Here is a 22,854-nt window from a genome sequence, read left to right on the forward strand (position 1 = left end):
TGAAGCACGTGCTTCAACACAGGCGAACTGGTTGCATCCAGCCGACCACACAATTTCAAACGCACACTCACACAATTGCACCGTAACTAACTGGAAGCCACATGACGCCACACATTAATTTTTTTTTTTTTTTTTTTTTTATATCCCCCTCTTCTTATTTATGCATTTCTCTAATTTCATATATTTACGTGTGTATACGCACTACGCTTATTGTCCCACTTAAATACATTGTACATTTGAATTACACATATACACACATATATGTATATTTCTTTTCTTGTATACACATACGTATACATGTATGTACATAAGTAATATGCACAATTTATATTTTAATTTCTTTGTTCGCTTACTTTTTGATTATTATGCTCGTGGTTCACTCCTTCCAATGGATGTGGAGTACGAGCCGACTGCGCCCGTTACCAAATTGCCTTAGGTCGTCACGGTGGGAGGCTACGATGGGCGTCCATACACTTATCTATGTACATATGTATCCTTCTTATATTTAATTGTTTTGCTGATTTATTTATGGCGATAATGTAAACGATCGACTGTTCAAGTAGATGGTACAACTCACAATGATAAAGCTATATTGAAAAACGATTATGTATGCTGCTATGGTTACACGCTAAAGCTTTTTATCCCGTTAGTCGATGATCACAAAGTAGAGACGAAAGCTGTTTTTAGATATTTTATGTATGTCACTATTGATATTCTTCGGTGCTTATGATCCCGTTCGTTGATATACACAGAGTAGAGATGAGTTCGTGATGAAGACAAGGTTGTCGCTGTTATGGTAACTCGTTCTCATCTCTTGTTTTTACTCACACAAGAAAGCAAATTATATTTTTAGATTTCTTACGCTCTCAGCGTAATCGAGTGGAAAGAGAGCAATTTTGGTCGTCACCAAATAAGTGGCTGCATAGTGCCAAACCAATGTATGGCCGTTACGCCTTGTTATTCTTATGTCTTTGGTATGTACTCTTACTCAGTTCAGTTCTTCATTAATCGTTCGCAATTCAACATTGTGCGGGTTTTTTATTCTCTAAATAAGCCAACAGCAGGCGAGTTGACCACCGCTGGTTTTCTCTTCTGGACTACGTCATGATTTATGAAGATAATTTCGTTGACCATGACACATTCTTTGAAAGTAATCGGGTGCGTGCCTTTAAGGTGAACGATGGTACCATTGTCCAAGCACACCAGTGCTGGCCTTTCATGCATGACGATAATACTCGTCTGCGTGTTGCAATGCGCTATCCCACCTGCGTTGAGCTCTTGAGCACGCCAGCCTATTGTTGATAGTTGGCAAAATGGTGTTATGGTGCTATGAAGCAGTTCTTAACAGTGTGGCCACTATATAATCTACTACCCTCAACATCGTATCATGGTGGGAAATATGGTAATCTTGTTGTAAGCTAGATTAACTGTAAAGAATTTGATAATGAAATGTAAAATGTTGGAGGACTGTATAACGTATGCAGACGCACCGGTCAGAATATCCATTATAGGAGTAGCGGTGGCATCGAGGAGCCCTCGATCCAAAAATCCTTCAAGTCTGCATGATCAGAGATTTTTGGATTAACTACGTTTATTTTAGTAAGCGTAGTAGCAAGCTTATGATTTTGATATTCTATAATAACTATCCTATTACATCCTATATATGTGTCCTTATTTGTTTGATTGACTGTATTAGTGAGTAAATTATAATAAATTATAATATGAATTTGCTTGCATTGATTAATGGTGCTTCTGTTAATTTGATTCACTCTAAGCTCTCAGCGTTAGACGTCGCTGACGTCTATTAACGCGGTCCCCAAGATGTCTGAGCTCCTAGCTACTCTGTGCCAAAACTTCAGAGATACCATAAGTATCCCCGCCTTTAATAAAATCTCTGTAAACACAATTATGTGACAAAGGTGATCAGAATACAATTTAGTTAACTTGCTAAGCAAGCTTATTTTATTTTGATGGCAGATAGTACGACTAGATGTTAGTTTTTTAAAATAGAAGAAGATGGAGAAGAGAAGGTGAGCAATGGTCAATGTTTTGGCCACGTGATGAAAGTTTTATTTATTATTTTTTTCCTATTTTTATATAACTTAACACCACAAATGTCTTGATAAGAACATTTGGAACTGCACACGTATCCGCTTACACACCCAGAGAGAGTTCGAGTTCCCGCGTATTACGCACGACTTTTTGCTGCGCTGCGCGATTTTCGACATATAGGAGTCCGGTCAGCCGTAAACTGCCACAAAACCTGCAAATCCACATTGGGGTTTGTGCCACAGTTCTGAGCGTCACGGTGTCGTTTCGGAATTCACGAGTGATCCAGTAAATTGGCAATTAATCAGATAAGCTGCATCAGATAAGACAGCTGATAGCATTGCCAACCTTTCGCAGTGGTCGAGCTGGTAAGTCTGGCGTTGCCAGATCAGCGCTCAAAGGGCGGGAGCGAAGTCCCCATCAGGATCGCCGCATCGCTCGCCAGAACTGACTACGACGCTCCAGAATGAGGACCTGCAGGGCATCCTGGTCATGATGAAAGCCAAGATCACCGCCATTCTATCCTCGATCGAGACTAGGCGCCACGTAATGAGTCCGGTACCCAAACAGCGATGATGGGCGCTATGACCGGTATGGGACATTAGGAAACTGGATGAAGACATGCTGGCATACCAGATCGAGAGCATGGAGTCCATAAATGGGCACACGGTGACCATGGTGTCAGCGCTCATGGATAGGCTCAGAGAAACGTGTGATGCGGTGATGCCGAGGAAAATGAACACGACACGAAAGCCCCCTGTCTACTGGTGGAGATACTCATTGCACCAGCTTCGGACGGAATGCCTCAAGGCGAGGAGACAAGCGCAGCGATCTAGAGGGCAACCGCACCACGCCCAGTGTATTGAGTTATATAAAGCGAAGCGAACTGAGCTTAAGAACGGTATATCAGCAGCAAAAGCGAATGCATTTAAGGACCTGATTGCTAGAGTAGACGACGACCCGTGGGGTCTCGCCTACAAAGTCGAAAGGAAAAAACTCAACTCCGCTGGTGCAGGATCTCCGCAGTACCCAGCCGCCCTGGCTAACATCGTGTCGGAACTATTTCCAAGCCAACACACGTTATGGCAACCCGCTGTTGACCCCTCGCCTCTGACTTCCCGTTCATCTCGACATGCGAAGTCGTCGAAGCAAGAAAGAGGATCCGATCGAACAAAGCTCCGGGCATTGATGGTATCCCGGGCGTGATCGTCAAAGCAGCCGCCATCGCAAGACCTGAGGTCTTCAGTGATACATTCCAACAGTGTCTGCTGGACGGAGTCCAAGCGCTGGAAAAAGATGAAGCTGGTTCTTCTGCCGAAAGGCAAGGGGCCCGCAAATGTACCTCGCAGTTACCGACCGTTGTGTCTGTTGGACATTGTTGGCAAGCTCTTTGAGGGCATACTGTACGCGCGCGTTGAGCTAATCACTGAAAGTGCCACAGGCCTTCAGAGCCAACAGTATGGCTTCCGGAAGGGGAAAAGTACGCTCGACGCTCTCAAAGCCGTAACAGACGCTGTCAGGAAAGCACTCGGTGGTAACCGATGGTTAGGCGGCAGTAAGGAGTACTGCCTCTGTATTAGTCTCTGTATTAAATGGCTCGAGAAAGTCGGACTTAGAATAGCTGCGCATAAGACCGAAGTAGTCCTGCTGAGCACAAAAAAGTCCGTTGAGTGCATGCGTGTGGAAGTCAAAGGAGTTGAAATTGCCTCAGCAGAAACGCTGAAATACAGCAGCAGCCTTGGCGAGTATCATGCCCAACGTAGGAGGACCCAGATTGCCGACTAGGAGACTGTTAGTGCCGGTTTCAAAGGCAACGTTGCTATACGCTGCCCCTATCTGGAGCTGCGTTACCACCAAAAAACCTACCTAGATAGTGCCCGCACAGTATCACGGACAATGGCTCTCAAGCAGCGTACGCTCTGTCCGGCATTACACCCATTGACCTGGACATAAAGGGCAAATACCTAGCGAGTGAGGGGCACAGAGTGGATTCGAGGAGTATGGCAGACCAGGTGGCAAGAGTCACAACGGGGACTGTGGGCTGATTGCAAGCACAAAACGGCGGATTACCACATGACCCAGTTCCTCACGGACCATGGCTGTTTCCGAGGGTACCTATTTAGGTTCCGCCACGTGGATACAGCCCAGTGCCTCTACTGCACAGACGCAGTGGAAGCCGCAGAGCACATCCTACTGCACTGCTCCAGGTTCGTCGAGGAGAGGGCGCAACTCGTGGCGCTCGCTGGGTCACCTCTCAGCCCGAGAGGCCTGGTTGCCGCTATGATGGCGGACAAAATCATTTGGGACGGGGCTCACGTGATCATCGTCACTATGATGAAGAGTGTCCGTAAGGACGAGTTGGCCAATCGGAACTATAGATAAGGAGTACTCCCGTATGTTGGCGGGGCAAGAACTCTACGACTGTACGCTCAGTTGGTCGTAAAAAGGCGCTGCTGTGCATCGCAAAAGAAGATGCAGTGAGACTTGGCATCACATCCTGCTCACCGATGAAATACTTTGACTGGCAGTCCCGGTGAGCTTGACAAGGACAGGAGAGAGAGCGAAGGTTTAGTACGTAGGCATAATCCCTCAGCTGAGGGTTATGAATCGTGCATGCCATCCAAGGACGTTAGATGGTATCTTTAGAAGATTTTATTTTCCTGCCGTATATAATTAATAAAAAAAAAAAAAAGTATCCGCTTACGCAACACTCGTCAAAAAAGCAGCGGCCATAAATACTTCCAGTATAGCTAGAAGCCTAAGATTTTGTTTCAGGCATCTAATAGAGCTTATGAAAACGTGCGAAAAAGATTTTTGAGATTGGAGCACTCCAAACCTATTTTTACGGCAAAAAAAATATTCTTACCTCCGTAAAAGTATGCAGCCTTTTTTTTAAATCAAATATAACATGACCATACATCATAGAAGACTGATACAATCATAACTTATGGTCTAAAGAAATATTTTTAAAATGTGGTAAGAACATGTTTATGATTTGGTATGATAATAATTAATTAGTAATGAAGCGGAGATAAACCAAATTCAAAATATTCAAATTTACGTCATTACTCATACATTTTGCCAAGTTATTCATTTCTGTGGGACTTGCTCGACATAAGTAACATTTCATAGGCGAAGATTCGCTTAAGGCGTTGCATATTTTCCCATCCACTATGGTTAGTTGTAAGCTTTGTTCAACTTGTACCTTTTTATCATTTTTAAATACTTCAGTTGGATTCAGAAGGTTTATTTTTTCCTTAAAATACTAAATCGTACTAGCCTGCAGTAACGTGTTGACGATAGTCTGTAGTTTTTCCAAATTATTGGTTGGTTATCTTTTGAAATTAGGATGTAACAAATAAACTTTTATCCTGTAAATCATTATTGGAAAACTTTTGATTATATTCGCTATGACCGGTTCTTCCATTAAATCTCCATTTTCCAATCAATAAACATTTTTTAACACAATCATAAGTAAGTGTTTCGACTACCTCAGCTTGAAGCTCCAATATACTTGACAAATTTTTTCAACATAGGCATGTGTCCGCTATTTTCAATATTACATTGTACTGATGACTTCTTATAATTTTTCTCCGTGGGTACCCTTCTTTGTGCACCATAAATCAAAAATATATAACTCAACACTTTTATTATCTTAAAACTATGCTTAATTTAATATATAAGGAGTCTAGCTCTGCATTTTTGAGGAACACAACTAAAAGATTAAGTAAACATGAAAATACGCACAAAAAAGACGATAAAAAGGCCATTTGAAGATATTAATTTTACTTAACTTAGTAAACCGATTAGTTAATTATTAGTTTTTGTATACAAAGTAAATACCTTCTACTTTAAAATCCATTTTAAATTATTTAAATCGAAGCTCCTCACTGAAAGTATGATGCCTTTGAAGTTTGCTTTTGGAATGCAGAAATTACAATGCATGCAATTTCGCTTCACAAAAACCGTTAGGTTTGAAGCAAAAACTCGTTTTGGCTGGATATATTTGGACTATTTGGAGACAATTTGGTTACTTTATGCGTAAATATATTTGGATGTTTTTTTTTTATTTTTGGCCTCTGACACTATAGTGTTTGTTAATTCTTAATAAATATATATAAAACAAATACAAAAATATAAAAAAAAAAAAAAAAAAAAACAGGCAGAAGAATTCTGCCTATTCCTGATCAGGATCCATAGCCAAGTCGATCTGGCCCTGTCCGTCCGTCTGTCTATCCGTCCGTATGAATGTCGAGATATCAGGAGCAATAAAAGCTAAAAGGTTGAGATTAAGCATACAGATTCCAGAGACATAGACGCAACGCAAGCTTTTTGACCCATGTTCCCACGGCCATTCCAACGCAAACCGCACAAGCCTGCCACGCCCAAATTTTTAAAAAATGTGTTGATATTTGTTCACATTTTTTTATATTTCTTGTAAATTTCTATGGCTCGTACAGCGACAGGCCGAGAGCGCCTGTTCTTCTTTTACTTCCCAGCCGAACAAGGCGACTCGAAACCACTGACGGCAGCCACTCATCATAACGCAGCGACACGACACCCTCACCGGACGCCAAGCCCACCGAGAGGAGCCCGATGCGGACTCTGCTGTAACTTTTCTCTAGATAAATTTGTGTTATTCTCAATGACCGTTTAACTTACCCTGAGTTTTACTCTGGCCCGGGTCGGCTTTCTCTTCCAGCAACCACATCTGCGACGAACCTGGACCAACCCCTGAGCTGTCCAATCCCCGACTAGCCGTCACAACTTAAGAGTAAAGTTTCATATGAGCAGGGCAAAAGTGTCGTGGCATGTGAAAGACTTGTATGTCACCTAAAAACGTAGCCTTGATTCCAAACCATTCCCGATATATAAGGAGGACCACTAAGCCCAGCTTTCAGAAGTCAAAAAAAAAATAATAATAATGAGGCTTCAAAACAGCGGATTCGGTTGCAGCTCCAAGAGGGAGTTGCCCGATTGTACTCAACGTTGCAGTGCATAACAATAGTACAACGGAGGGTGGAGTGCTACATCCGACAAACTCGCAGCATCCACCACCTGCGCTCGAAGATTCACCTGGAAACATTTGTTCCGATCCAAGATCAACTAAGCCAGCTCCTCTTAGATGTAATAGGGCAGGGTGTATCGTCCGTTACGTCAAGCCAACGCTTTTCCCAGGACCACCTTTGCCAACCACTGTCCCTTCTAACCACTCCAGGCCCTTGTCGTTTCTGCCAAGGGATCACCTGTCGACTCGAAAGGGGCTCAGGATGTCATAGGGGCAGCTTGCAGTGATCGTCCTTGTATGTCCACTTCGACACTCACTGACTAGTTCTATCTGCTTTCTGCGTGTTCTTACTGACCGTTACCTTGTCGACGGGTGCGCGTTTAAATTCAAATACAGTTGCCGACAAGTTTCCTTTACTGTTAATAGGAATCCGCACTTGAGAGGTAATAGATTGTGTTAGATACTCTACGAAAGGCTGGGTTTTCATTCATTGCTGAAAAATGTTTAAGGACTTAAGAACTTCTGTAGAATATTTAGGATTAAGTCCAAATGCGTGTAAATGGTATCATTTAATGCTTTGCCAGCTCCAAGATTCGTAACAGTTTATTGGGTTAGCATAGTACTTCGACAGCTTGTGACCGGATTTTCACAGCTCCTGAAGCCTCTATATTTTCTCGCTGCAAAGAAAAATAAGTTCGATTGGAATATAAAACATGAGGAGACTCGAAATAAAATTATCCACATTCTTAGAAATTGGCCGGTTTTGATTATCTTCGACACGCAGTGTCCGATCGAATTGCACCTGATGCAAGTGCAATCGCATATGACGCTACAAAGTGAAATACTACAGCAAGACAACAAGTCCTTATGAATCTAAATATATCTAATATGAATTGGAAACAGTGGCTGTGGTTATTGCTGTTAAGCATTATGACACTATATACATGGTAGAAATTTTGTTATGTTCACTGACTAATTCCTTAAAATCATCACTAAAAAAGATTGAGTTGTTACCTAGACTATACCGTTTCTGGGCTTACTTACAGACATTCAATATACAGTATAGAGAAGGTAAACGTAAGGCCCATCGAAAAGAAATCACAGAAATCCACTTCCTCAGAGAACCTCGACTGAATATCAAAAGGTTGTTGAAAAGCGCATCGAATTAACCAAAGTATCTGAAGATTAAATTCGTGCAAAGCAACAGAAAGGTCAAGATATTGAATGAATTTGCATTGAATTTGCCTATGGCATAGGACATGTATAAATATGTAGATTTTGTTTGCCTCGTGGATATCGATGGTCGGTTATTAACCATGAATCAATAGTGTATCTGGGCTGGGAGAAATCGCTTAACACACAACACAACAATACGATTACTTTTGGTTTGTGGGCATGGCCAAAGACGTTCGAAGATTTGTTGAAAACTGTACAACATGCTGAGTTTCTAATTGTAAAAGTACAAATGGAGTTACATCCTATCCCTAAAGTTAACATTCCATGTCACACACATCGACAAATCAGGCAAGCTGAGTTTTAAAAGCGATCGTAATGAATATATTATTGCACATTTTAGAACGATCTTAATCAAAGACGTCTACATTTGGTGAATTTTAATTTCACTGAATTTATTGTGTATAAGTCCTAGCTTAATTCGAGAATCCTAAAACTACTTATCTACAGAGTTCTATGAATAGCACTTATCAATTGAGTGTTTTCAAGTGCATACATAATTTGGTGTTACAATCTACAATTGTTGTTTTTAAATTTACGGTGTGAGGCAAACAATATTATCTTGTAAGTTAACTGAGTTAACTGGACTGATCGTCGGCACTCCAGCACCGGTCAAATTGCTGACCAAGCATTTGCCCGGAAGCTCATACATAGCCGGCAAAAGCTCTGCACGTTTGCAGAGGCCGCTATGAAGCTTTTTATATGTTAGCTTTTAAGCCAGTTTGTTTTGGATATTCAAAGAATAAAGAGCACAATAACAAAGAGCACAATAACAATAAAACAATAAGTCCGACTTCCTGTCGTTAACCACTTTATTTTACAATAGCTAGCTGAGTATCTAGGCCAGTAGCCAAAGGAAGACAGTCATCTTCTCAACATAATCATCCTATATCTTCAATTGGATTCACCAACCTACGCCTCTGCACGCGGAAGAGTAAAAGGAGATTCATCCACCGGCCAACTGGCGAATCCACCACAGTGACTGCAGAGAGGGAACCACCTGTGGCGCATAACTATTATAATTTGTATACAATGTCATGCACATGTGTGAACAGTACAGATTCCTGCAATTACCAATTATGATTGAAACTTGTGTAAGGAGTTTTACAGGTGCTAGATATGTTGAACTTTGCTCTTCACAAAAGATGAAACTGCATTTAATTGCAGCTGGAGCAAGTCGTGGTAATGGACAGGTCGAGAAGGCTATGAGCACTTTGATTTTAGACTTCTTTAGAATTATTAATTGGAAAGGTTGCTCGTCCTTTAGGTCTGGTCCCCATTAATGATTCAGATAAAGAAAAAAGAAGAAGATATCACCTGCCCCCAAGCGAGCTGGAAATCGAAGAAGAGCTGGAAACATAAACATATTTGTACCTACAACTTTTGATAGTTTAATAACTATCGAAGTAGATGAAGAGGAAGAGAAGAGGATTTCAAGGAAAAAGATCTATACGATCTAAAAATACCAGCGGTAATAGAGTTGACAGAAATAGAAGAGGAATCTTATGAAACATACTCAAACAAAGGTATTAATGAGGTAAAAACCGGAAACAATGACAGACAGCGTGGCAACGTCCAGGGAATATTTTCGACATATTTCGTCCACAATACCTTAATTCGACGGCCAGAAAATGAAACTGTTTTCGATTCCCCAGGGAACTCTCAATAGCGGATCTTACAAAAGAAGATCAGGAACCACTAGCAGTAGAGGTAATCAAAACAAAGATAACTGTCCTTTATCATACAAGGTTGAACATGAAAAGACAAGACCATTATTGGTAAAATAAATATATTAAAGGCATCAGTTAAGGCCGAATCGCCGGATGTCATTAAAGCAATGAATAATTAATCTACATCAGCATGGTAAAACAGCAGCGTAATATAAATCAGAGATAGAAAATCTCCGTAAATCACTTGAAGCTGCGTATATAGACGATGGTCTGGAAGCCAGCAATGCGTATAGATACGCTACAAAGGAATACATTTCAATGAAAAAGAATTGCGAATTGTGCTCTTCCGAAATAACCGGAAAATCGAATACAGTGCTATACTATAATAATAGAGGTCACTATCGATGTTCTAATAACCGAGGAAATTAACAAATTAAAGGTAATTGCAGGGGTAATTATAAGAACTATAATAATAGTTATAGAGGACGAGGTATTTATCGCGGCGGATATAGAGGACGCGTCGGTAACCAAGATAACAATAGAGGAACAGGTTCCTATAGAAGAAACCAAAACGGATACAACCTTGGGAACAGACCAACAATAAAAATGTATATCAATCTCAATTTAAGCATTTTTGTTAAATTTAAAAATATGTATACCAATTCAACGGCAACTTTTTTTAATATATACAGGTGCAGATATTTCACTGCTAAAGTGCAGAAATAATCAATTAAATACTCTAAATTTGCGGAAAATTACAAACATAATAACAGGCATAGGTCATAGGACAATACAGTCCCTAGGTACGAACAAATTAGATGTGTGTTGCAAATGCAGCAATACCATACGAATTTCATATAGTACCCGACAATTTTCCTATACCAGCTGACGGTATAATTGGCTTGGACTTCATAAAAAATACAATGGTATTTTGGAATTCCAAGGCCAAGAAAATTGGTTCACAGTAGGGCCCAATAGTTTCAGGAATATTAACATTCCTATAATATATTCAGCTGAAAATAAATTAGTTCTGCCTGCAAGATCTGAAGTCATAAGAACGATTGATGTTTATTCAAAAGACATTTACGTCTTAATTCCAAATCAGGAATTAAAACCTGGAATAATAATAGCAAGTGCAATTGTAGACACTGAGAATGCAATAATTCGAATAATAAATACAACAAATAAAGATGCCATTGTGGACAGCGCAGATATAAAAAGCGAATCACTGCACAATTCTGATGTCTATAACGCAAATGAAAAAAAAAACAGCAAAGAACTTCAAAAGTATTTAACCTTCTTAAATTTCCATCGTTATTTAAAAACGACTTGACTAAATTATGCACCGAATATAGCGATGTTTTTGGTCTCGAAACACAAACCATATCAACTAATAATTTTGATAAAGAAAAATTAATATTAATTAATATTGAACGATAATACCATTGTGTAGATAAAAAGCTAGAATCCCAGAAAGTCAAAAGCCAGAAATAGAAAGGCAAGTTGACAAACTGATAAAAGACGGTATTGTAGAACCATCTATATCAGAATATAATAGCCCACTTCTCTTGGTACCCAAGAAATCACTGCCTAATTCCGCGAAGAAGCGATGGAGACTAGTAGTTGACTACCGGCAAATAAACAAGAAAATGCTAGCAGATAAATTCCCTCTCCCTAGAATAGAAGATATTCTTGATCAATTATGACGAGCAAAAACGCGATTAGCATTTGGTTTAAAAATAGCACGAAATTCCTTCCAAAGAATGAATATGGATGGAATATGGATTATTTAGTAGTAATCGGTAGTTTTGAAAATCATATACAAAAGAACTTAACAGATGTATTCAAATTATGCAGACAGCATAACCTAAAACTACATCCAGAAAAATGTACTATAAAGAGGTAATAAAGAGGTTACATATTTAGGTCACAAGTGTACTGATAGAGGTATACATCCTGAGGATTCTAAATACGATGTAATCAAAAACTATACCAAACCAGCAAATGCAGACGAAGCTAGACGATTCGTTGCATTTTTTATTTATTAGAGAAGATTCATTTGAAATTTTTCAGAAAAATCATGCCACTTAACGAGGCTTTGTAAAAAGAACATATCATTTGAATGGATGGCCGAATGCGAAGAGGCATTCGAGTGTCTGAAAAGGGAATGAAACCTAGACCTACACCCAGATTTTAGAAAAGAATTTGGCATAACCACAGATGCTAGTAAACATGCATGTGGAGCGGTACTATCGGAAGACCATAACGGTCAACAGCTTCCTGTGGCATAAGCTTCAAGAACCTTTACAAAGAGTGAAAGTAATAAGTCGACAACAGAGCAAGAACTAGCAGCAATCCATTGGGCAATAAATAATTTCAGACCATATATGGTAGGCATTCTCTAGTTCAAAGTGACCACAGACATTTGGCCAAATTAATAAAAAATCCAAGTTCCAAACTCACGCTGCGACGCCCTTGGCCCAACGTATTTAGAGTCAAAAAAAACGACGAAGTACGAAAGGTAGTGAAAAATATGATTCGTTCTTTCAAACATGGAAAGAAAATCATTAGAAGATATAAAATTGGTGATTTCTACACTAATAGAAATCTCGATTTATATAGTTTTTTCAAAGGATTGAAAAGCAGGTTGGTATATACAAAATCAACCAAATTAAAATGGCACCGTGGGAAAATATTTTTGAAAATATTAATAGATCCTTTCAAAAATATGGACAATACAATATTAAACATATTGAGAGTAGTGCTACTCAACCCGGTGAACAGAAAAGAAAAAGAAATAGAAAAATAAGCAATAATATCTACACTACATGATGATCCAATACAAGGAGGACATACTGGCATTGCAAAAACCTTGGCCAAGGTGCAAAGATATTATTATTGGAAAAATATGCCTAAGTACATAAAAGTGTAAGTAGAAAAAAAAGGCCATCATGTCAAAAATAAAAAATAATTAAACATAACAAAACACTGACGATAACAGAAACACCAGAAAAAGCGTTTGATAGGGGAGTAGTAGGAACAATTGGCCCACTATCAAAATCGGAAAATGGTAATGAATATGCAGTCACTCTCATATGTGACCTGACAAAATACTTAGTTGCCACACCAATACCAAACAAAAATGCAAATACCGTAGCCAAAGCGATATTTAAATATTTTAATCTGAAATACTGTCCCAGGAAGACGTTCATTACGGACATGGGAACAGAATATAAGAATTCAGAATTCTGATCTGCGCAAATACCTAAAAATAAAAAATATAACATCAACTGCACACCATCAACATAATGAATATATACGATCCAAAACTGATTGGGACATTTGGCTCAATACTTTGAATACTGCTTCAACACTTCTCCTTCTATGGCACATAATTATTGTCCATACGAATTAGTATTTGGTAGAACTAACAATTTAGCAAAACATTTCCTTACAACCTATAACAAAGAACGATTTTATAATATTGATGACTATGCTAAAGAAAGTAAATTCAGATTAGCATATAAAGGCATAGCATATAAAAGAGCAAGGAAAATGCTTGATGATCATAAAATATCAAATAAGAAAAACTATGACTTTTATTCGCACGAGTCCCACCGCCACTTAAAAACAGAAAATATAGAAATAGCAGTAGGTAAAAAGACTAAAAAAATAAAAAGTCCACAAGAACAGGCTAAAAATATATTATTAATGATACCCAAAATAAATTAATAAAAACGTAAATACACAAAAATAAAAAACCAAAAAAAAATGTATAGTAAAAACAATTAATAATAACTCCATAAATTACGTTATTTTTTAAAAAGGAGGGAGAAGTGGTAGAAACACATATCGGGTACCCACTGTACCCATATGTCAACAGCATAAACAGTCCGGCCCAAGTGCAAGCGTAATGCGCGCATCCACTTGAAGGCCAACAAAATATAACTGCATAGTCAGCGTGTGCCTATAGCACTCCTCCCAAATTCAAATACATATAATACATACATATAATATATACATATATATAATATAAACTATATATAAGCGCCGCTGCGCTGCAGGCTACGCCGGCATAGTACGATATTATTGTTGATTTTAATTTAACTTTTTGGTTTTAAACTAATGCAATGTTGGCCGGGAGCGCTTCTCCTCGATTTAGGCTAAAACTGTAGATCTAAAAACCGACACATTATCCAATTTGATAATAAAGGCTCACTGTTCGGACTGATTAAAGAAGTTGTAAACATAAATGTTGTTCACGCTATTTACTGCAACCTCCCCACACTATCATGCATCCAGCATCCCTAAGTGACGGAATTCCCAGCAACCAAAATTTGGCATTGCAAAAACTTCGTGACTGATATCATGGTAATGAACAGACAGAAATTATTACGTGCCAGCAAGACCACGCCCACAGGGCTGCCCAGGAAAATGTTAAACAACTCCTCCAGGATTACTATTTTCCGAATATGTCTAAACTCGCCAACGAAGAAGTTATAAACTGCAAGACATGCACCAAGGCTAAAAACAATGGGCAAACCAAGAAGCAGGGATTGGGCGTCACAAAAATCGCCTCATATGCGGGCGAAATGCTGCATATGGACATCTACTCCACGGATAAGAAATTATTTTTACCTGTGTGGACAAGTTTTCAAAGTTCGCCGTGGTACAGCCATTAACTTCTAGGGCCATAGTTAATTTTTAATTTCCCAAATTTATTTCTCCCAAAACCCAAAAAAATATACTGCGATAATGAGGCTTCCTTTAATTCGGAGACCGTAATTTCGTTATGAAAAACCAATATGACATTGACATCGTTAATGCACCCCCTTTACACAGTAGCTCCATCGGCAAGTGGACCGATTCCACAGCACCCTAACAGAAATAGCTATGTGCATTAAAATTTACAAAAAGGTTGACAACACCGTCGAGCTCATCATGAGAGCCACGGTAGAGTATAATAAGACATTACACTCAGTCACAAATTTACATCCAAAATATGCCTTACACTCAGCCAACGACACTCAGAGACTAGCAATTAGGAACAGCATCGAAAAAGCGCAACAGGCTAATCTAGATAGGTTTAACCCTACCAGACAAAATCGAATTTTTGAGGTAGAAGAAAAGGTATATCTCAAAAACAACAAATAAACTAACTACCCTTGTTTATGTACTCCATACTTAAGCATACTTATACGCACAATAGATTTAACCTCCCGCCTTCTTACAGACTACTCGCACTCCCAGTATATTCCTATCACGGACGGTGTTGTACTGGTGTGGGAACAGAAATATTTGCTCAGGCATTTAAGTAATCTGACCGAATTCTTAATGATGGTAGAAGAAACTAGTAGGTTGTCCGATTTATTCCCAGAGTCGCATATGCGAAAATTGTTAAATGTCGATACCGACCATATAAAAAGTTTATTGTATGTGTCGCATCATTAATAGTCTTATTTTTATTTTCTATGTTTCATCTCTAATAAATAAAATTCGTATCGAGCTGTTATTGTCTTCGTTTCTTTTTGATCGCTGTTCGCTGTGTTCCGTTATGCGAGTTTAACGGATTTTGCTCTGTTCTACATAGCCTCGGTTCGACGATGCGTTAGAGTGAGACAAATGCTTGTCCTGTGGTGAGTTCGGACCAGCATGTATCAAGCGAGATAGAGCGATGTTGAAATGTACACGGGTCACTTATGTTTGAAAACTCTGAGAAAGCGGACGCGTGAATATGTCGCAACCGAGGAAGTGTACGACTCGCGGGCGGAGCGCGGCAACAGAGGACCCCGAAACAGTTAACTTCCCGACATCAGAAGTGGGATCGCCTCAGCCCCAAGCCATCACTGATGATCGCCTGTCCACAATTTTAGAAATGCAGCATCGTAATTTATTGGAAATTGTAAATGCCGTGAGGGGCTCGCAGACTACACAAGTAGTTGTACTACCCAAGTTCAACCCTGAGTCCGCCGGTTCAAGTGCAGCCACTTGGTGCTCTACAGTGGACCTTATTGTAGGAGAAAATCCTCTGGATGGCAGTGCTTTGCTCATGGCCTTAACCAAATCATTGGAGGACAGTGCTTCTAATTGGCTATCACAAATTTGTTTCGCCGGAATGACTTGGAGCCAATTCCAAGAAATGTTCCTTCAGCAGTATGAAGGCAATGAGACGCCAGCAGCAACAGTCTTTAATGTATTAAACGGGCGGCCAAACGACGGCGAATGTCTTGCGCTGTATGGTAGCCGATTAATAACAACACTTATGGCAAAATGGAAGTCTATGACCGCAGAAGAAATTGCAGTGTCTGTTGCCCTGGCACATGCTGCAAATATAGATGGTAGGCTGCAACGCACTGTGTTCACAACTACTGTCAAAACACGCAACGAGTTGCAGAACGAGCTAAGAGCGTTTTCGTATGGCAAGAGGAAGGACCATCCCGTTCCAGAAAATTCTACCAGCAAAAGAGCTCGCCTACACCCAAATGTTAAGTGCCACTTTTGTGGAAAAATTGGCCACAAGATAGCTGACTGCAGCTCCATGAAAAACAACTTAAAGAATCAACAAGGATCTAGTTCGAGTATTGGGCGCTTATCTGACTCTAAACCTGGGTCAATTACTTGCTATAGATGTGGAAACCAGGGGCATATAGCGTCAGCTTGCCCTGCAAGACAATCGTTGTCAAACCAAACTAAAGCCGGCGAGAAGCGTGTCAACGTGTGTCACGTAGTTGAGCCAATTGGGACATTGATATCATCTGGTGAGTCGTATCCATTTTATTTCGACTCTGGAGCCGAATGCTCACTTGTAAGAGAATCTGTGTCCACCCAACTCTCGGGCACACGAATTAACAACATTGTAGTTTTAAAGGGTATCGGAAATAATACTGTTACCAGTACATTACAAATTTTGTCAAGCGTAACAATAAGTGGTTACTGTCTCGAAGTGCTTTTTCACGTAATTCTTAATGATTGCATTAATTATAATATTATAATTGGACGCGAAATTTTAAGTCAGGGATTTAGTGCTACTATAACAATAGATAAAATAGAGTTATGTAAAACAAGGTCTGTGCAAACCCTATCCGCTTTGAGTAGTAGTTTTAGTCTTGAAAATGTTAATACCGAATTGTGTGGCGAGGATAGGAAAATCTTGGTAAATCTTTTGAATGAATTCTGTGACTCATTTATAGACGGTTTTCCCAAAAATCGTGTTACAACTGGCGAATTAGAAGTACGCTTAATTGATCCAATAAAAACTGTACACAGACGACCGTACCGACTTAGTATAGAGGAAAAACAAATTGTCCGAAACAAGGTTAATGAGCTGCTGTTAGCTAACATCATCCGTCCTAGCAGCTCACCGTTCGCCAGTCCAGTTTTACTCGTTAAAAAGAAAAATGGTTCTGATCGTCTTTGCGTGGATTACCGCGAACTAAATACAAACACAGTTGCAGAGAAATATCCCTTACCACTAATTAGTGACCAAATATCTAGGTTGCGTGGAGCAAGTTTCTTTAGTTGCTTGGATATGGCCTATTCACGCAAATTCAATTGAGCGCACGGCTTTTGTGACACCTGACGGCCAATTCGAATTTCTAACTATGCCCTTCGGGTTAAAGAATGCCCCATCCGTGTTCCAGCGTGCAGTTATGAAAGCTTTGGGTGAGCTTGCCCACTCTTACGTTATCGTTTATATGGACGATATAATGATTATCGCAGAAACAAAAGAAGAAGCTTTTGTAAGGTTAAGGACAGTTTTGAAAATATTATCGCAGGCTGGGTTTTCTTTTAATATCGGAAAATGCTCATTCCTGAAATCTTGCGTTGAATATCTGGGGTTTGTGGTAAAAGAGGGCGAAATAAGACCAAATCCATCTAAGATAAAAGCATTAGTCGCTTTACCGCCTCCGCAGTCTGTTACCCAAGTAAGACAATTTATTGGCCTAGCCTCTTATTTTAGGCAGTTTGTGCCAAAGTTTTCAGAAATCATGAAACCCTTATATAGACTGACCTGCAAAAACAAAATATTTGAATGGAAACTTGAACACGAACAAATTCGTCAAAAAGTCACTAAATTGCTTAGAAATGAGCCCGTCCTTGTTATCTTCGATCCTCGGCATCCCATTGAACTGCATACAGATGCCAGTATGGATGGCTACGGAGCAATTCTACTCCACAAAATAGATAATAAACGTCGTGTAGTTGAGTATTACAGCAAACAAACATCCTTGACGGAATCTCGATATCATTCGTACGAGCTTGAAACTTTAGCTGTTTATAACTCCATGAGACACTTTCGTCACTATTTACATGGGCGACGATTTGTTGTTTTTACAGACTGTAATTCCCTAAAAGCTACTCGCAACAAGACTGAACTAACGCCGAGAGTACACCGTTGGTGGGCATATATGCAGTCCTTCGACTTTGACATAGAATATAGACCTGGTGCCAAAATGGCACATGTTGATTTCTTGTCACGCAATCCACTGCCAACTGCTCGGGTTATTACTGGTGAGGAAGAAAAACATGTTCTATTGGCCAAAATAACGGACAACTGGTTACTTGCAGAACAACAAAAGGATTCAGAGATTTCCACGATTGTTGTTAAAATACAGAACAATGAATTGGGTGAGAGCTTGGCAAAAAGTTATGAATTACGCTCGAAAATGCTTTTTCGCAAAATTCAAAGGAACGGTAAAACTCGTTGCCTGCCAGTTGTCCCCAGATCATTCAGATGGTCAGTAGTGAACCATGTCCATGAAGCAGTTGTACATCTTGGGTGGGAAAAGACTTTAGACAAAATGTACGAATTTTACTGGTTTGAGAACATGGCCAAATATGTTCGTAAGTTCGTTGATAATTGCATTACGTGTAAGTTAACTAAGCCTCCGTCAGGAAAATTGCCAATCGAACTCCACCCCATACCAAAAGTAGAAATTCCATGGCACACGATCCATATAGATATTACGGGAAAATTAAGCGGCAAGAGGGATCAAAAGGAATATATTATCGTTCTGATTGACGCGTTTACAAAGTTTGTTTGTTTGCACCACACGGTAAACATAAATAGTGAGAGTTGTATAGACGCCTTGAAGGCGTCAATCTCCGTATTCGGTGTACCAACACGAATCATTGCAGATCAGGGTAAATGCTTTACAGGCTCTTGTTTCAGTGAATTCTGTTCCATGCAAAAAATTCAACTACACTTAATTGCAACAGGGGCTAGTCGTGCCAATGGACAGGTAGAACGCGTTATGAGTGTGCTTAAACGCATGCTTACGGCTGTAGAGAGCAGCCATCGTTCTTGGCAAGATGCCTTAGGAGAGATACAACTAGCTATAAATTGTACTACAAATCGCATAACGAAAGCCAGTCCTCTTGAATTACTAATCGGAAAAGAATGTAGACCATTTAATATGTTACCAATATGTGAACAAGTTAATAAAGTCGATGTAAATATTATAAGAAATATCGCGAGAGAAAATATTAAGAAGAACGCCTTGTATGAAAAAACTAGATTCGATAAGCACAAAGCCAAATTTGATAACTTTAGTGTTGGCGATTATGTTTTACTTAAGAACGAAGAAAGGCACCAAACAAAATTAGACCAAAAATATAAAGGACCTTTCCTCGTGACGGAGGTACTTGAGGGAGATCGTTATATTTTAAAATCTTTAACTAATAAGCGGACTTATAAGTACCCACATGAAGCTTTGCGCAGTATGCCAACAGAGGAGATCCCCAAAGAGTTAGATCTATGTGACGATCAAGAAAACGTTGAAAGAGACGTTAGAAATCCCTTGGTGGATTCCAATGTGGATGAAAACGTTGAAAGAGACGTTAGAAATCCCTTGGTGGATTCCAATGTGGATGAAAACGTTGAAAGAGACGTTAGAAATCCGTTGGTGGATGCCAATGCGAGCGAAAAGTTACTGAGTTGTTTGAAGACTCAAGTGAATGAGAGGCATTGATGGATTTCAATGCGAGATTGGGGACACATGCAACGTCGCCAAGTTGCCAGTGCTAGTAGGTACACGTGTTACTGTGTTGACTTATTTGATGTCTGGTGACTGGCGGCGTGGCGGGTTGAATTGTCCTAGTGTGTTGCTAATAATAACAAACGATCTTCTTGGTACTTCTGTCACTCGAGTTGGTCGATAACAAGAAAAATAAAATTAAAAAAAAAAAAAAAAAATATAACCTTTACTAATACTCTGAATTACGTTTAATGTTATCTTTCTAGATTAAGCTTGTTTAATTTCAAAACTTATATTACACACGAGGACGTGTGCTGGTCAGGAAGGCCGTGTCGCATCATTAATAGTCTTATTTTTATTTTCTATGTTTCATCTCTAATAAATAAAATTCGTATCGAGCTGTTCTTGTCTTCGTTTCTTTTTGATCACTGTTCGCTGTGTTCCGTTATGCGAGTTTAACGGATTTTGCTCTGTTCTACATAGCCTCGGTTCGACGATGCGTTAGAGTGAGACAAATGCTTGTCCTGTGGTGAGTTCGGACCAGCATGTATCAAGCGAGATAGAGCGATGTTGAAATGTACACGGGTCACTTATGTTTGAAAACTCTGAGAAAGCGGACGCGTGAATATGTCGCAACCGAGGAAGTGTACGACTCGCGGGCGGAGCGCGGCAACAGAGGACCCCGAAACAGTTAACTTCCCGACATATGCATTAAAAGTTCTTCATAGGATCGCCTACACTTTCTAGGCACCGCACTCAAGGTAATAGCGGGCACACTTGACGTCTCCGATTTTGAAATGTTAAAAATTTCGGAATCCCGGTTAATAGAGTCAAATAATAGGCAAGTAATCGTAATCATTAACACACAACCCCAAAATAAAATGAATGAATTAACAGAGGTAGCTAACAAAATCATTCAAGCAAAACAAAATAATATGGTTGACACTCCTCACTTGTTTGAGATACTGTTGGCTAGAAATAGAATGTTAATAACGGAAATTCAAAATTTATTGATTACCGTCACACTGGCTAAAGCCAATATAATAAAGCCTGCAATTTTTAACCATGACATTTTGAAGTCTGTACTAATTGATCACCCCATAGAAATCCCCGTTATAAACCTAATAGAGGCATTTAATATTAGAGTCTACCAGTCCATTAGTATTATCCATGTGAGGGAAAGGTCACAATTTTCCCTGTATCACACCAACACATCATTCTGCATCTAACGGAGAACATATTAACGGAATGCAACAACGACGTCCTGGCAGTCACCGATTGCGTACTAACAACATACGCATCGTACTGTAAGCTGGCAATCCACGATACTTGCGCGAAGCACTGCACTATGCAAAACACAGCCATTAAAGCCCAATCACCTTGGAGACGACAGAGTGATAATAACCAATGAGTGCCCAGCTAAAGTCAGCACTGACGACGGCCCCGAAATAGCTAGCAACGGCTCACATCTGATTATGTTCGAGAGAGTGGCTTTCACCAACGGCACCAAATACTCCAACCAACGCGAAGCCATAAGGAAAGTAACATCATCGGCCACGATCCAAGACTAAGCATGCCAAAGGATTGATAACTAAAACTTGGAGGTCGTCCAAGGACTTAAGGAGGAAGTGAAAGCGGCTGGAACTACCGACATCTGGTTCGCGGTCGGCGTGGGATCCAGCGTCCTCATTAGCTGCTCTATCCTACTCATATTGGTAGTGAGGAGGAGACGAGATGCACGAGACATACGACAAGTCGTTGACAAGTTCCAGATGACCGAGGACGGTCAAACTTATAAGAGGGGAGTAGTTAAGACAATTTATAAGTAAACTTTAGTCGGTATATGTCTTGTGTGATTATTGGATAACCCTAGAATCATTATATGCAGATTCAGCAAAAACGCCGTTAGGGGACGTACCTGATTCTCATTGGTTGCTGGTATGGTGACATATGCTGGTTTTGCTAGTGTCACCACTTTGCTGGATGAGCGGTCGGCTTTCCGTCCGCTGTTAGCTCTAGTACAGTTGAATAAGTTTTACAGGTTTGTTTTGACCTCTGATTCAATAAAGAGCACAAGCTCATACTCTGGTAACTCACCGTATATCTTCTTATTATCACGCTATCTGAGTCTCTAGGCCAGAAGCCTTCGTACACATCCTAATTCTACATTTGGATCTACAACCTGCAATCCCGTGCAAAGACCGTTGCGTGGGAAACCATAACTCCCGTATAACTGAACTGAACAGAAACGCAACATAACAACAAAAATGCTTTGGGCTTTTCTGCTTTTATCGTTTTCGTGATAAGTACTGTTTCTTTTTGTTGTGGTTGTGGTTGACCTTACTATGGCGATAACAAATATAAAAAATGTAAAAAAAAAATACAAACGTACAGACTTTTAGAGAAAATATTTCATACACAATAAGTATATGGTAAAACCCACGGCGGAACCGGCATCTTAATCAGAGAACGCATCAAACACCACTTTCACCGAAGGCTTGCAACAAATAACTTACAAACCATAAAGATGCAGTCAGGAAACGGTCGTGTAAGGTTATTCTTCCTGGCTAACGGGGCGATCTCGGACTAGAGGTGATAATTCGTGAACTATCGTGTGTGGCTTTCGTAGTCTAAAATAAATTTATTAATAATAGTCGGGCATGCTCCGGTTATCGAATTTGTAAGAATTTTCCGATTTCGATTTGAAATCGCAAAATCGGTCCTCCGGTTTTCTAATTCGTCAGAATTTTTTAATTTGTAAAACTGTCACTTTTGTCTGGCCAAAATGAAAAGTGAATGCCTTTTTTATATCAAATCGATCTTATTTACTTAGGGAAATACCACCTTGATCAAAAAGTTCCCGGAATCACCACCGTGTGGCGCTTTCAGTCACCCGATTTTAGTTCTCTTTTTTTTT

The 22,854-nt window shown here is 39.7% G+C and overlaps 1 long non-coding RNA gene across 2 annotated transcripts; it reads right to left on the reverse strand.

Annotated features, from left to right (window-relative positions):
- Window positions 1-6,493: 6,493 nt before the first annotated feature.
- Window positions 6,494-22,659, reverse strand: LOC117141216. 2 transcript variants are annotated; one of them, XR_004459467.1, is made up of 3 exons: window positions 22,454-22,659; window positions 6,712-7,734; window positions 6,494-6,654 (listed from the first exon to the last, which is right to left on the reverse strand). It is a non-coding gene; the product is annotated as an uncharacterized LOC117141216 (long non-coding RNA). The 2 variants fall into 2 exon arrangements; XR_004459468.1 differs by lacking the exon at window positions 22,454-22,659 and adding an exon at window positions 8,102-8,175.
- Between the last annotated feature and the right edge of the window lie 195 nt (window positions 22,660-22,854).

Source organism: Drosophila mauritiana, chromosome 3L (assembly GCF_004382145.1).
Source record: "Drosophila mauritiana strain mau12 chromosome 3L, ASM438214v1, whole genome shotgun sequence".
In the NCBI taxonomy this organism is placed as follows: domain Eukaryota; kingdom Metazoa; phylum Arthropoda; class Insecta; order Diptera; family Drosophilidae; genus Drosophila; species Drosophila mauritiana.